Source organism: Panthera pardus, unplaced genomic scaffold (assembly GCF_024362965.1).
Source record: "Panthera pardus isolate Hobbes unplaced genomic scaffold, ASM2436296v1 HiC_scaffold_2, whole genome shotgun sequence".
Lineage (NCBI taxonomy): Eukaryota > Metazoa > Chordata > Mammalia > Carnivora > Felidae > Panthera > Panthera pardus.
This window is the reverse complement of record NW_026526765.1, coordinates 134,010,143-134,024,444: the sequence shown is the minus strand read 5'-3', so window position 1 is coordinate 134,024,444 and position 14,302 is coordinate 134,010,143. Positions and strand designations below refer to the sequence as shown.

Below are 14,302 nucleotides of genomic sequence, written 5' to 3'. Positions count from 1 at the left end.
GTTAATGGGAGGGTACAAAGGAATAGGTTATTGTGTGTTGGTAAATGTTTCATTTTGATAATTCGGTAACACACGCACCTTACACAAAAAGCAAGGGACATTATCACAGGATTGTCACGTGTTGTCTATAAGAAAGTGGTGTTGTCGCTCTACGTGGGCTTTTTCAAAAATAAAATGAGTGTTAGAAGAGCCATTTCAGACATGTTTCAAATCACTGAGCAACTTGAAGTTCCCTCATGTTGAGAACACTCTTCCTGTATAACCTCTTCTCTGGTTAAAAGCATTTAAAATGTTTGAGAAGCATATATAATGGAATTGCAGAGGTTTATAGATTCCAATCAGTCATGTGATCTGCAGAGTTCACTGTAAATTGTTATCTAGGAAAAAGCCTCTATTACTTTTGTTTGTATAAGCTCATATCCTAAATAAAACGACTGCCAGCAGAATGCTCATTAAAGTGGATTTAAGATTCCAAATGAAAAGTTATTGATTTCAAAAAGGATAAACACCACTAAGCCTCAAGAATCATCTGAAGTTATTAAATTACCAATTTAGTTACTGTCATTATTTTTTTTTTTACTCTCTTGGTTATTTATTAAGTAAACTGTATAAGGTATAATGTTTGAAATGAAACTGTAAGATAACAGCCAATGGTTGTTTTCCACACACATTTAGAAATTAATGATCTGCTGAAAAATGGTGATGGGTTTGGTCTCTCTTGCCCCAAATTCCTGGCCCTTGTAAAAAATATAGCCTACTTCATGTCTATGGGAAGGCAAGATTAGGATGGGTGTCAGATGGTAAATTTTTAGCCATCAGCATCTAGCCAAAAGAGCCTGACTTAGCCCTATCACATTTCCCATGTATATTTATGTACTGTACCATTTGGGTATTATAATAAAAAATTTTATCTGTCCCTGGAGACAAAATTGAGTTATATATTAAATGGCTATTTTCTTTGTTTTCTGCTTAGGTATGCGTGTAATGTGGTAGCATAATATATATTCCACACTTGTTTCATTCCTGCAGAGAGATAATATTTTTGCAGCTGACAGAGTAAAGACATCCTGTGCTTCTAGAATAAGAGAGAACATATTGGCAGGATAAAATACAGATGTTCCCAGTGTTTTTTCTACCTCATGGTTGCATTCAACAAAGGTTAACTTTCATGGGCATATTTCCCTGTCCTTGTTTAGGCAGTTGGACACACAAGTCCACAGCAAATTCAAGATTGTGAGAGGTTGTTCCAAGGAAAGTATTTCAGAAGGCTTTTAGTGGTGGGAAAGTAACTTAAGATCTCATACCCTGCCTCCCCACCCCACTGCATAGTAAGAATGAGACATCAAAGTAACTTCCCTGCTTCTCCTTAAGGAAAGAACTTGTAGTATAGCCATTTTTTTTTCTCCTAAAGAATTTCATTTTTTCTTAATATAATACAAACAAAACTTCTCTTGTCATAGTCTAAGGAAAAGAAAGAGAAACTTGTGTGACAAAGATGATATCCTTTGCACCTGTTTGATCCCTTCCTTTTTCCCATTTCAGAAAGGAACAGTCCCAAGGAGTGTAAAAGGAGTATAAAAATGTGATTTGTGTATTATTGTTGGAAACTTGTCACCGCATCTATGAAGCTGAGGAGTGTAACCAGCATTGGAACAGGTAGGAGTGAATAAAGGGGACACTGATGAGCCACTGTTCACGTTTTGACTGTCTGTTCTGGAACAACTAACTCTTGGGGTGTCTGGGTGGCTGAATCAGTTAAGTGTCCGACTCTTGATTTCAGCTCAGGTCATGATCTCAGGGTTCTACTCTAATCTCAGGTCATGATCTCAGGTTCTCCACCCTCTCAAAACAAACAAACAAACAAACAAACAAACAAACCGACCTAAACACACACACACACACACACACACACACACACACACACAACTAATTCTTCTTCTGTAAGGATGAGACAAAAATTTCCAGATACATTAAGGAATTCAGTAGTTCAAATGGGGAGGATCAGACATGAGCATTCAGATACAATAATCTCTAGTAAAACAGACCTCCTGTAGAATAAAGGGAAGAACTTTGGGGTTGGGGGAGGTCATTTTCTTAATTAGATTCACAAGGATCCTTTTTTGAGCTTCTTAATGCGAACTTCCACAAAAACATGTTGAGACACAAAAAACAAATCTTGGCAATAAAAAGAAGAGTGGGTACAGGACACTCTTCCAGAATATGCAGAGCATAACCTTTAAGATTGGGGAATTCAAGAAAGAAAATTCAAGAGGCAGGAAATGTTGAAGTGTAAGAAGTAGTACCATGATTTTGTGGGTTCCGGAAGGAGAAAATAGTGGCTGAATGAGAAGTAATAATCAAGTAAACAAAAGAAGGCAGCTTCTCTGAATTGAAACAGTCAGCCTTTTATATGGAGCAGGGTTAGCATAGACTTAGGGGGTATGAAAGGAGTAAGGTGGAAGCAGTCAGCTGGGAGAAAAAAGTCACCAAAGCAGGGGTGGGGGTGGAGTTTGAATGACATTAGACTTCTTATTTGCAACATCAACGTTAGAAAACCTTAGAGAAAATGTATAGATTTCTGGGAAAAAAGTGTTAGGTTTCAAGAATTATATTCCAAGCCAAGCTCTTGTCTAAATGCAAAGGCAAATGAAAGCCTGGCTCAGATTTAAAAGAATTCAGAAATTAGATGACCTGTGTATGCTTTTGGAAAAACAGAACTTAAAGTAGACCTTCAAGCAAAAATTAATCAAAATAAAGAATTTAATAAAGACACAGACATGTTTTAGGAAAAAAAGAGCAGTGAGCAAGAAAAACGTAGATGAAAATCTAGAGGATCGCTTGTAATGTGGTTGTGAAATTATGTACAGTTTATAACAAAGAATTTTAAACAGAAAAATGTATATAATTTTAAAAACCTCCTAAAGATGGGGGAGGGGGAGAAAGAGAGAGAGGTGGAGAAGGAGAGAGTAAAGTGTGATGAAGTTTTTATTGTCGAACCAGGAGGGTCTGTATCGGTAACTTCATTCTTGACATTAATGGAGAATAAATTAAAACACATTTAAAAACATTAAACAAAACCAATTTAAACTGAGGCCATTGGAAAAGAAAGAAAAAAAGGGAAGCATTATTATTTCAAAGGATGGCAAAGTGTGTATGTGTGTGTGACAGAGAGAGAGAGAGAGAGAGAGAGAGAGAATGAGAGCATGAGACCGAGATTTAGAGAAATACCAATTAGGTTTCTCTATTACAACTTCAAGGCCATGATGGAAGAACGGATTTACCTTTCTGTAAAACTGAACAAAACATGTGAGGTGACTACTTTTAGGCACTGGAAAATAGTGCAGGACTCCAGTCTCAGCAAGACAGGAAATAAATGAGGTGAGCACCACATCCAACCTGATTTTATGTCTGGGGGTGCTTTGCTGAACTGGCACTAAGTGAAGAGCCCAGGTGAAGAACATCAAGTTGTACTGAGCCGAGGAGACAGAAATGGCAGTAGAGGGCATGAAGAGGCAGTTGGGATTCACAGGATAGAATTCCAGAGACAAATGAGCTCTGCAGAAGGGAAATGTCAGAAGTCTGTGTGGAGATTCTTCTTACCTCTGGCTAAGAGCTGCTCTGGGCTTTGCCTGTACAGGGTAAGATTCTGTAAGACCTCTTGATTCTGCAAGACCACAGCTGCTGTGGCACTAAGAAATGAATGGAAATGCCAAAAGTCACGTAGTGCTAAAATATATTGGAGTTTTGACCCAACGATGGCGGAAAGACTTCATTGAGCACACGGGGCATTCGACTGAGACCCCAGAAAGGCCACTCTTTTGGAATAAGGAGTAGGAGCATATCCTAGAATTGAGGTCAAAATCAATATAGATTTGCCCAAAGAAAGCATAAAATGAAGCCTGAAGGATTAAAAGAATGAACCTGTTATGTAGTTGCTGGCCAGAACCAAACATTTCACCTTAAAAAAAAAGTTTGTTTTTTTTTTATTTTTGAGAGAAAGATAGAGTACACAGAGGAGAGGAGCATTCCTGGAATCCCAAGCAGGCTCTGCATTGTCAGCACCAAGGCCCACACAGGGCTCAAACTGAGGAACCAGGATATCATGACCTGAGCCAAAGTCAACAGGCCTTTAACCTACTGAGCCACCCAGGCGCCCCCAAACATAACACCTTTAAATGAGAGACAAGATAATCCAGATGCTGTACAATATATCATTTGTAACATGCAGCATGCAATAAAAATTAATACATATGCAAAGAAGCAGGAAAATGGTATTCATAATCAAGATTAAAAAACAGACAACCAAAAGAGATCCTGAAAATGACTCAGATTTTGGAGCTAGAACACAGTATAAAAATGGTGATTGTAAGCATGTTCAAGGATTTAAAGACAAAAAATGGACATAATGAACAGGTTGGGAAATCTCAGAAATACAAGCTGTACAAAACTATCAATTAAAAATACTAGAAATAACAATTTCCCTCAGTGGCTTAAGAGGAGATTGGATACTGCAGAATAAAAAGTATGAGAACATGAAAATAGATCAATTAGAAAATATCAAAACTGAACAACAGAATAAATTTTATTTTCTATTTTCTAAAATGAACAGAGCCTCTGTATCTTGTAGAATGATATCACGTGTCTTATATGTAATTGAAGTCTCTGAAGACAAGGAAAAAAAAGAATGGGTCAGAACTATTTGAAGAAATGATAACCTTAAATATTCAAAATTGGAAAAAAAATCAATCTACAGATGTAAGAAAGTCACAAAACCAAAAGCAATATATCTCTCAAAATAATCTTTAAGATTAGAGGTTAAAAAATATCTTGAAAGGTCTATACCTTAATACAATTTTACTTAATACAATTTAGCTCCAGTAGTCATGGGGCTAAAAGAAATGGTGAAGAAAGTTCATTGGGCTAAAGATAAAATTTAGAATGATACTAAGGAATGAACATAATTGGGAATGGTAAATATGTGGTAAATAAAAATTTTATTTTCCTACCTTTAAGTTTCCTTAACATACTCGATTGGTTCAAGCAAAAGTAAGAACAATGCATTGTGATATTTTTAGCATATGTAGTGATAACACATGTCCATAGCATTAAGAATTTCAGGGGGTTAAGTGGAATTCTACCCTTGAAAGATTTGGATATTCTACATGAAATGTTATAATATTAATTACACGTAGACTCAAGCTCAGGATATATACTCGAATTCCTAGAGCAATCACTAATAAACACACACATACACACACACGCACACACACACACAAACCAAAAAGCAAATAAAATGGAGTACTAAAAAATATTTTATTGGATCAAGAAGGCCAGAAAGAACAAAGAAACACACATGATATGGGACAAATAAAAAGCAAATTGCAAGATGATAGAATTCAACACAACCATCTTAATACTTATATTGACTGAGAATGCACTAAATATTCCAGTTAATAATAAATTTAATAATAAAAAAGATCAGTTCATTAAGAAGACACAAAGTTTTAAATGTGTATTCATCTAATTACTGTGTTTGACATAGCTCCTGGCACATATAACTATTTTTAATGCAAGGATGACTCAACACAAGGAAATCCATTAATGTAATTCACTATATAAATAGATCAAAGGAGGTAAAACTCATGACATTTCAATATGGGAGAAAATGCATTTGCTAAAATTCAATCATCATTCTTGATTAAAAACAAGTAAACAATAACTCTCAGCAAGCTTGCAATAGAAGGAAACTTTCTTAAGCTGATAAACGTTAGTATAAACCAAGAGCAAATATTTGATGTAAAACATTACAATCGTTTCCTACTAATGTTCCTAAGATAAATTTGCTCCCAGCATTGTTGCTATTTAATCTTGTAATGGAGAGTCTAACTAATGCAGTAAGGCAGAAAAGAATAATATATATATACATATATACGTATGTATGTACATATGTATGTACTATAAAGGAAAGACGCAGATAAAATTATTTGCAAACAAGAGATTGTCTTAGAAATCCAAGAAAAAAATTTACTAGAATCAGTACAATATTGAATATGAGGTTTAGGTAAATCAAAAGCAAAATCAGTGGTTTCTTATATATTATCAACAATACATTAAAAAAATGAAACAGAGACAAAGGAACTTATTCTCACCAAAAGAAAAACTATAAAGCTGTGGGGAAGGGGTGCGTGGGTGGCTCAGTTGGTTAAGCTTTTGGCCCTTGGTTTCAGCTCAGGTCATGATCTCACACTTCGTGAGTTTGAGCCCAGCACGTCACTCTGTGCTGACAGTGCGCGACCTCCTTGGAATTCTCTCTCTCCCTCTCTCTTTGCCCCTCTCCTGCTTGCTCTCTCTCACTCTCTCTCAAAATAAATAAATGAACCTACTTTTTTTTTAAATGAAGGCGTAGGAAAAAAAACAAACAACCCAGTAAATGCAGGTAGTCCCTTCCTAAATGGAAAGACACTATTTTTGAGATAGAAATCTTCCCAAGTTGATATAGAACTGTAGTGCAATCCTTATCATTATATATGAAACTTAAGCTGATTCTATAGGTCACATGATAGAAGAAAATAGCAAGTAATAGCCTGTAAATCTCTGAGAGGAAAAAAATTGTAGTAACTTCTCCTGCAGAAATTAAAACACATTTGAAAATAGAATTGTGGTAGTGTAGGATTGGTGCAGGTGTAGGCAGAGATAGTCATGAGGAAGACCATATAGAATTTAGAAACATGAGTCTGTACACTGGGATTTGGCATTGTTGGGAACATTGAATCTCAAGCCAGGCTGAAGTCGGTGTGCATTCTTGGGCAAGTTACTTCAACTCTCTGTCTTAGTTGGCTTCTGTGTAAAATAGTGACCATTTACCACCCATATACGAGGGTTGTTGGGAAGATTAAAGAACTTAATATACAAAGAGCCCTTAGAAGAGGGCTTGGAATATGGTCAGAACTATGTAAGTGTTAGCTGCTATGAATCATAAAGATAATAAACAAATCAGTAGGAAGAGTATAGATTACTTCTTAAATCAGGGCAAAGATTGGTGGGTTATCAATTTTGAAAGAAATACACCCGGGGTGATGAGTTGTTCATTCTGAAAGAAATGTACACATACCTTGCATAATACTCAAAAAACTCAACATTAAGGTAGTAGATGAAAGTATAGAAAAAAAATAAGTGTGGAATGAAGAAATGCTGTTTAAGCAAGATAGAAAACATGAGAGTCATAAAAAAATAATGACATATTTAAATACATAAAAATTAAAAAGAATAACAACATAATGGACAACATACAGCCTGAGAATGTCTGCATGATATTAACAGAGGATTAATATCAATATGAATCAATAGGAAAAAAATAAACACTCCGATAGAAAAATGAACACTGGGGATGCCTGGCTGGCTCAGTTGGTAGAGCACACAACTCTTGATCTTGGGGTTTTAAGTTCAAGCCCCACATGGGACAAAGAGTTTACTTAAAAAAAAAAAAAAAAAAAAAGAACAGTGGGGTGGGAGGTGCCTGCCTGGGTGGCTCAGTTGGCTGGGCATTTCACTGTTGGTTTCGACTCAGGTCCTGATCTCATGGGTTCGTGGGTTTGAGCCGCACATCAGGCTCTGTGCTGACAGTGTGGACCTGCTTGGGAGTCTCTCTTTCCCTGTCTCTGCTCCTCCCCCACTTTCTTGCCCCCCCTTTCTCAAAATAAATAAATAAGCTTTAAAAAATTAAAAAAAACAATGGATATGTAAAGTAACACAGGTATTCGATATGCTCTATAAAAGTGTTCAACCTCATTGGTAGAGAAATGTAAATTAAGGTGGTACATTTTAAGGGATTTTAAGTCCTCAATTTAGCAAAAATCTAACAGCTTGATAATACCCAGGGTTAGTAAGGATGTGGTAAGTGACACTTTGCTGGTAGGAGGGTAGGATGACGAAATATTCTTTGGAGGGCAACTTTTCCAGTATCTATTCACATACAAACGGTCTGTCTTTGTTGACTTTGCAATTCCATGCTGAGGAGTTTATTCTAAAGAATATTTCATGTGCACCTGGACTAAAGGTCTGTGTGTGAAAATGATCCCAGCAGGATTGTATATAGTAGTGAAAAAGGGGCAAGCCAAATACTGATCATTGGAAGAGCAGTTAAATAAATTCTGGTAAACCCATAATGTTGAATACTATACAAGTAATGAAAAGGATGAAGTATGTGTATATCCTAATTTTTAGAAGATTTTTTTTTTTTTAATTTTTTTTTCAACGTTTTTTATTTATTTTTGGGACAGAGAGAGACAGAGCATGAACGGGGGAGGGGCAGAGAGAGAGGGAGACACAGAATCGGAAACAGGCTCCAGGCTCCGAGCCATCAGCCCAGAGCCTGACGCGGGGCTCGAACTCACGGGCCGCGAGATCGTGACCTGGCTGAAGTCGGACGCTTAACCGACTGCACCACCCAGGCGCCCCTAGAAGATTTTATTTTTAAGCAAGCTCTATACCTAATGTGGGGCTCGAACTTAAAACCCTGAGATCAAGAATTGCGTGCTCCAGCGCTAGAGCCAGCCAGATGTCCTTGTGTATTTCATATTTTAAATTATAGATAGGTGGTAACTCTCCAAGGAAGGTTAAAAAAAAAAAAAGTAAATGTTTCAAGACAGTTCCTCCCTGTATTATTTCACCCGTGCACACACATGCTGGTAAACATGGAAGGGCGTAGGAAAAATATGGAAACAATAGTACTTAACTGTGAACCCTGGCTAACTCTGGATTGTGGTGGAGGAGATACAACCTCACATGTTTAGTCTTTACCCTTAAGTACACCTTAAACTCATTATAATGAAAGCATGCTCCTATACATCCTGTATAACAAAGAACAATGAAACACAATAGACCACTAATGATTGCAGATGTTGAAGAAGCATCAAGAGGCGGACTGTTTTCCTGGCAAATGGTCTTAACTTAGCAGCTAATCCACATTATTTTAAAACTGCTAGAGAGCAAACACATGAAATATTTTAATTATTTTAATATGGCTAACATCCTGAAACCAAAGCCGACAAAGATAAGCCGTAACTCCAACAAAGCTACAGTTCATACTCAGAGGCACAGATGCAGACATTTAAAATAAAATACTAGGAGGGGCACCTTGGGTGGCTCAGTTGGTCCGACTTCAGCTCAGGTCATGATCTCACGGTCTGTGAGTTTGAGCCCTGCGTCAGGCTCTGTGCTGACAGCTCAGAGCCTGGAGCGTGCTGTGGATTCTGTGTCCCTCTCTCTGCCCCTCCCCTCCTCACTCTCACGCTCTCTCTCTCTCTCTCTCTCTCTCTCTCAGAAATAAAGAACCACTTAAAAATAAAATAAAATAGGGGCGCCTGGGTGGCTCAGTCGGTTGGGCGGCTGACTTCAGCTCAGGTCATGATCTCACGGTCCGTGAGTTCTAGCCCCGCGTCAGGCTCTGTGCTGACAGCTCAGAGCCTGGAGCCTGCTTCATATTCTGTGTCTCCCTTTCTCTGACCCTCCCCTGTTCATGCTCTGTCTCTCCCTGTCTCAAAAATAAATAAATGTTAAAAAATAAATAAATAAAATAAAATAAAATATGAGGAAATCCAGTTATTATGAAGTAATTAATGTGTAGTCCATAAATGCAAGAGTGGTTTAACAGTATGACAAGTATTAATGCCTTTCATGCGCTAACAGAGACAAAGAAGCACCTGATTTTCTAGCACCCTGCCCATCACTGACTGAGTCATTCATTCGACAAATTTTTAGAGCCAGGCCTTATTCTCAGTTCTGGGATAAAATCAGACACTGATCCTGTACCATTAGAAACATGCGTTGTAGGGAGGAAAACAGACAACTAAAAAAATGTTAATGCTGAGGTATGAGAGAGTACTTAGGGAAAATAGTAGAGAATAAACAGATGATCAGATTTCTATCTGAAATCAGTAGAAAATAATATTCATGTTGGGGGAAACCAGAAGTATTTTTATTCCAGTCGAGAGCAATATATAACTACTCATCCCATCATTCAAGCTGTATTCAACAAGTTGTAACCAATGCAATAGCATCGGGGAAACAAAAGAGTCCTATGCATGGGATGGAAAATTGTCACATAACGATGATAATTACTGAAGACATCCAGTCACAAAAATGCTAGAAGTGTGCATGCAGTCCGGTGGCAAGCTACAAAATATAGGGAGTGCTTTTTAAAATATATTAGCAACACTTGTTTAGTGGGAAAAAAAGTCATCATCACAGCAAAAGATAATGTAACATGCCTTGATACAAAGCACAGAAAGCACCCAAGACCCATAACAAGAAAATGGTAAAACTCTGAGGATGAAAAAAGAAGTCCTAACCATCTTCTTAGAAAGAAATACTCAGAATTTATATAAAGATGTCATTTCTCCCTAAATCATTTATAAAGTCAATGGAATTTTAGTGGAAATAGTAATGTAATTTGAGGGGAGGGGAATTTAGAGAGGGTTCTTATTTAAAATTTGAATCTTTATTTTTGTCCAAGATACATATTGACTTTAAGTATGATGAGTTCTGCTAGCTCGTAACAGCAATCCTCAGCTTTCCTCTTTCCAGCTTTCGATTCACACTTCCAGAGTGGATAGTACCCAACATTTTGAGCAGCTTTTACTGGTGTTTACATCTTTATTTTCCAGCAAGAGGATTTTTCTGCTAATTAAGTTTTGTTTTCCCTTTGCAGTTTTGGAGATTATCACTTCACTTCTTACTGTGAAAGGGAATGCTGAATTCTCTGATCCACTTTTCAAACCTCAACCAGACTCCCTCCGCCATCCCCAACCTACACATCTCCCAAATGTGTATCTATTTCACTTTCTCTTCACTCTGACAATGTTTTTGGTTCTATTGGTGTTCAATGTTAAAATCAGTATGTCTATGTAGATATTATTAAACATAGCTGAGTCTCACAGTATTCTATGCTTTCCCTTCACGTATAATTAGCTTTTCTGGAAGTTAACAATTTTCTCCTTTTATTGTTGTTAATGTCGTTGTTGTTGTTGTTGTTATTTTAAGAAAATTCTGTACTCAACGTGGGGCTTGAATTCAAAACCCTGAGATCAAGAGTTGTATGCTCTACTGACTGACTGAGCCAGCCAGGCGCCCCAGTAATTGTCGACTTTTAAATTTGCTTTGTTATAAAGACAGTTGACAGAGCGAGGGAGAGAAGTGTGAGAGAGAAGGAAAAAACAAAAGGAGAAAAGAACTTCTCAACTCAGTCGAACACTTGAGAAAGCCTGAGACTTTGACTTTTGCTTCAAACTGTATGTTCTGGATGAGCCTTCTCCTTCCCGGTGGACTGGTTGCTGTCTAGACTCGCTGCTCGGCTTTGTCAGGATCTTCCCTTTATCGCCTTCCCCGGAACATTCCTTTTCCTTTTGCTGATGTTGGAGCTCCCACATGCTGGAGACCATGTCTTCCTCTTTCATGGTTTATACCTTTGTTTGGGGGGGCGGGGAATGCTTCCTCTAGTAGATTGCAGGGAACTGGGCTGTGAAACTCACCTAGGGAGGAGATACCACTGCCACTGTCCAGGAGGCACTAGAGAAAACTGCTGTTGGCTTTGCCATTCCAGATCAGACCAACCAGGGGCACCCTCTGGGCACCCTGTGCTGCCATCCCTGTCCCGAAGTGATGCCCAGAAGCCCCTGTGGCCGTCCACTCCTGCCAGTTAGAAGCTCTGCTATTGTCTTTTGAATTCATCTCTCAGACCCTTTTCCTCAATATACCTTTCCAAGCCACATTTCTAAATGTTCAGAGACATTAATCCTAAGAAAATCTCCTACATTCCTTCTATGCAGGTTGGAATAATTCAGGCTACATCAGGTAGTGCCCCAGAAGGTTCGTGCTCATCGGTTAGGTAGGTAAAACCAGTCTGTTTGACAAATCTGGTTTACAATTTTAAGTAAACATACATGGTTTTTTATGGCAAACATCTCAGCAAGCATAGTTACCCGTAACACATGGTCTGATTGAAAGATTGTAAGCCAACGTTCGGCGGAAATATTAAAAATAAACCTTCAAATATCACATGAAAGCTTTGTATTTAACAGACTTAGGCAGAAACTCAACTTTTTGGTGACAGAATACAGAATAACTATAGTTTTCATTTAAATTTCTTGGTAACAGGTAGGTACATAATTGCTAAATATTACTTACCAATTTTTAAAGTTCTAATAGCCAGAGCAAAAAGGAAAAAGACCTTTTAAAAATTCTTTGAAAAAATAAGATCTGTTTCTGTTATTCCAGTAACTTTTTATTTTTTAGTTTTTGAGTGGGAGAGAGAGACAGACAGAGCATGAGCGGGGGAGGGGCAGATGGTGGGAGGCACAGAGTCCCAAGCAGGTTCCAGGCTCTGAGCTGTCAGCACAGAGCCCACTGTGGGGCTCGAACCCACGAACCATGACATCGTCACCTGAGCTGAAGTCAGACATTTAACTGACTGAGCCACCCAGGTTCCCCTCCAGTAACATTTTCTCTCAAATGCTTAACTTAAGAATAGCATTAACCTGGTGAAATATGAAGATGAAATTATTTTCTGCAAGTCCATGGGTTTAAATGTGTTTTTAATAGAAGGTTAATAACAGGAACCAGAGACCATTGATCTGATATTTAACCTTATTTTCTACTTGTGTTTAGTATTCTTGCTTTGCACAGCAAATTTTCTTTTCTCTCCATTGAAAACTGGGAAAATCTTCTTAATCTCAGCATAGGGACCAAAGGACATTCGTGTTAACATCAGTCATCTCTCCTTGGGGATAATCTTTGACAATGTGAAGGAAATGACATTGGTTTTAAGGGATTGGAACACAAATGAGGGAGAAGAAAGTTAAGAAATAGGGAAGGAAATGATAACAGCTCCTTACAAGCCTTGTGCTATTTAAATTCACAAAATTAATCAGAGAAGAGTTGTAAGTACTTTCCTGTTCCAACTTAGACAAACTTCGAGTTGAATATTATCCATCAGGAGTTATTAAAAATTTATCCTTTGCTTCAGATTTGGAGCAATATGACTTTGAAAGACACGTAAGGAAAAAGGTGTAGGGTTGCAGGACAGCTTTTATGGCCATTTCTCTGAGTTTCTCTGAGCTAATTATATGTCAGTTTTTTGATTAAAAAGACGCTGGGGAGAGGGCTGCTGGAGAGTGACTGAGGGTCACAGTTCCATAATAAGCCTTCTGATTAGGATTGCATCCAAGAGCCCGTTGCAAGAGAAATTCATTTGCGGGAGGATCTGAGCTTGAATTCTGAACAACTGCAGATGAGAAGAGGCAGTGGAAAGAGGACTTGGAAAGGGCTGAGTGTGACCCTCCGGGATGGTAAGGTTGGTAAATACGGGATGGGGATGGGATCAAGATGATCATGCTTCGTCTGCCACCCACTGGCCAAAGAATGAGTTCCGCATAATTGGAATGCGCACATTTAAGGTTAGGATTTTTCCCAACCCATCGCTTCTTTCACTTTTCTGTGATGCAATTGTCTGTATTTTGAGCTTCCATTCTGTTTGGTGGTGGAAACTCAACCCAGCCAATTCCTTATCCTTCTCCTGAGATTTGAGGGCATAGGGGGAGAGGCTCTACGTTGCACTGGGGTGTCAAGTGGGGAGGGTGTAACCACAGGTTATTATCTAGCCCGTCTGGCGTTTGCCGTGATGTAGAAATCCACCTGGATCCTCATTGGCCTCACCCTGCTGCCATGACGTTCACATTCCTACAGCGTCCCTGGTTTTATACGCTTCATGCTGCTGTGTCTCCTTTCCTGGCTGCAAGCTCCAGCAGCCCCTTCTCACCTAATGTCTCAGGTTGTGGAGATGACTTTTGGATGATACCTCATGCCACTCTGAGACTGTGGGAAACTGGGGAGTTACCTCCAGCTCTGTCTGCATAGAGGCGCTGCCGCTTTGAAGTGTCTCAGTGCGTAAATTTCCAGCTGTAGTAGGAAACTTACCTCAAACTGCCTCCAGGTAAGTTATTAGCTCATATAAGACATTAAAAGGTGAAGCGAGCTTCAGGGTGTGTTGATCGAACAGTTTAAAAATGCAGTCACAGAACTGGGTTCTCTCTGTCTCTCCACCTGCCCACTGCCTGTCATCTTTACTCCAAAGTGGATACATGTCTTGGTTGTATGATAGCTGCCAGCGGACATGATGGCTTTGTCTTTTGTATCTAGTTGGCTTCTCGAGCTTCTTTTTCAAAATGAAGTAGGACCTGCCCAGAAGCCTCTGGTAGAGCCCTCTTTATCTCTTGTTGGTATGGCTGGGTCACATGCTTATTTCCTT

General features: G+C 38.6%; 1 long non-coding RNA gene across 5 annotated transcripts in view; it reads left to right on the top strand.

Annotated features, from left to right (window-relative positions):
* Positions 1-14,302, top strand: part of LOC109250932 (uncharacterized) — a 176,785-nt gene that overhangs the window by 150,334 nt on the left and 12,149 nt on the right. For 4 of the 5 annotated variants that reach the window (XR_008423907.1, XR_008423908.1, XR_002073259.2 and 1 more), the window contains one exon: positions 1,543-1,656. This is a non-coding gene — a long non-coding RNA (uncharacterized LOC109250932). Of the gene's footprint in view, positions 1-1,542; positions 1,657-10,708; positions 10,935-14,302 lie in introns of those variants that run through there. The other variant, XR_002073260.2, reaches the window with a different exon arrangement.